A 2,678-nucleotide genomic window follows, 5' to 3' on the forward strand; every position below is an offset into this window, starting at 1 on the left:
ATGAATTCTTTAGTTAATATCGATAAAGACATTAATTTTCATGAAATTCTATAGTTTGTAATGGTGTCAAAATTTATCTTCCAATAGAGTATGCAAAGATTTTCTATTAAGAATATAATCAGACCCAAATTTCTACAAAAATTTACGCAGTAGTTTTTTTAAATCTTCAAATATAATCAAACCCAAAATTCTACATCAAGTTTTCTTTGATCTTCAAATATAATCACATCCAAAATTTCAATTCAATTTTTCATTGATGTTGGAATATAGCCATGTCCAAATTTTTGCATAGATTTTTCTTTTATCTTTGAATAAAGTATAAAAATATTTTATGTCATGAAGAAGTTATCTTTCAGAGCATGTTTGTAGGATTATTGAGCTAGTAGTCACTTAGCAATGTCTTGGTAGCATTCATGCATGGGAAATAAGGAGGCTCATAATATATCTCATGAAAGGATCATATTGACCTTTAGATGATGTTCCAATCTTCTTAATCTAAGAGTCAAAATAAGTATGAGCGAGAGCATCTAAAGCAACTAAATATGTTGTAAATCCATTCATTAATTTGGCCCTACCCGTAACAACAACCACAAGCTACTGATAATAGAAGAAGAAACTTCTCACTGTAGCTTCAATTGCTTGAAAGGCCATTAGTAAATGAACTTTTCCATGATTATAATGAGAACTTTAATGCTTTATATTTGAATGAAACAACTTTGTGATTGATTCTTGAAGCCTAGGCCCACCCCTTAGATCAACCTCAACATCCACAACTTTTGGCACAAGGTTTCTTAGATCCTTGCAAGCATTGCTAAGGCTTCTCAGAGCAGTAGAGTTAAGGCAGTATGCACTATTGGAGACACTGATCACACCCCTCTTAACACCATTCAAAAGGCTTAGAAAGTCATGTGGATCAACCAAGAAGAACAGACTTTAAATGTCAGCAAGCAATTTCCAAATCCTTTCAATGGTCCAACAATCTCTAGATGCTCCTATAGGATCTTCATGGTCTATCCTTCAATGTATTCTCTTCAATAGTAAATTGGTTGCAAACAACTAGCCCTCGAAGACCTAATGGGCGGTATAAATTGTGTGATCCTCCTCTGCATTGTGGATTAATGACGAAGATCTCTTCTTGAAGGAATACATATATCTTAGCTTGCAAATCCTATCATACTCAATAACAGGCTTCCATGCCCATTTTTCCTCCCTAAGGCCTAATGTGAAAGGAACTCTTTGCATATGAAATTCAATTGCCAGTCGTATTCTCTTTACCTAAAAGGACAATAATATGATTACAAAATACATTAAGATTCAAACCTTTGAACCTTTAGAAATGATAGAACTTCCTTAACAAAGATGATCATATTCCCCAAAAGACGATTGAAGGAAACTGCCAATTGGACTGTATACTTTCATTTTGCGAGACCATTATTTCCAATTGTTGGCCAAAAAATCTAAAATTGATAAGACGAAACTGGTACCTTTTTTAATTATTATTTATGGATCTTTGAGTGAGAATACGCAGTTGAGAAATATTAGATGGAGTGTGTTATCCAAAGAAACAATTTGTCAATTTTTAAGTCGTATATCCAAATATTCTCTGCAATTAAGAGCGATGTATTAATCTCCCAATCACATCAATCATATGCATCATCATAAAATTGTAATTGACTATTCAATTCAATTATTCTAATAGAACACCACTGAAAGAAAACAATCCATTACTTAAACTAAGAGCCCATATTTTTACAATCTAAAATACTAAAATACATCTACCTAGATAAATCCAAAGCATTCTCAATTACTAAGACTTCTAAAAGAAAGATGCAAAACATAAACTTATGCCATTGCATCATACAAATAATTCAAATAGGGACACAATGTCTAAAAAATATTGAATTTGGCCATTACATCATACCCATAATTAAAACATTAAATTCCACCATTACTTCATACACAGAATTCAAATAAGAATGCAATGCATGTAAAACATTGAGTTCAACCATTACAACACACCCATAATTCAAATAGGGATGCAATATTTGTAAAACATTAATTTCAACCATTAAATCATACCGATGATTCAAACAGAGATTTAATATCTATAGAATAATAAATTGAGCCATTACACCATACCAATGATTCAAACAGGGATGACATACCTCTAAAACATTGAATTCAGCCATTGCGTCATACCCGAAACTTAGAAAGAGAAGCAGTATTTATAAATCTTTAAATTTAGTCATATTCTCTTGTCCAGATCTAGATACATGTGAATGCGACATTTTAGTGTGATGTACAAGCAACAATTTTTTAAAATTAATTTAGCTATTTGTCATAATTCCAATGACATGTCTCGATGGATAGTCATCACTCCCATAGCATAGTTGTTGCAACACCGTCACAACCATTTCAGATAGTTCTAACATTTAGACGCCGCTTCCATAGCACAACTATCACACAGACGTCGCAATTGTGATAGAGAATTGTAAGATTAAGACATAATTGTGACAATGTAGTGTCATAATTTTGAAGACATCAGGATGACCTCTTGCCCTTTCCTTCTTCCAAGTTATGATAGTTTTATCTGTCAAAATTGTAATGGCACCCCTTGTCATCACAAATTGCAACCAAAAGTCTAATGCCCATCCAATGAGAGTCAATTTATGGTTTTG

At 32.6% G+C, this 2,678-nt stretch overlaps 1 pseudogene; it reads right to left on the reverse strand.

Moving 5' to 3' along the window:
• Positions 1-352: 352 nt before the first annotated feature.
• Positions 353-2,189, reverse strand: LOC149548277 (nematode resistance protein-like HSPRO2; annotated as a pseudogene).
• Between the last annotated feature and the right edge of the window lie 489 nt (positions 2,190-2,678).

This window comes from Cupressus sempervirens, chromosome 7 (genome assembly GCF_028749045.1).
Source record: "Cupressus sempervirens isolate cs-2001-9-10 chromosome 7, ASM2874904v1, whole genome shotgun sequence".
NCBI lineage: Eukaryota > Viridiplantae > Streptophyta > Pinopsida > Cupressales > Cupressaceae > Cupressus > Cupressus sempervirens.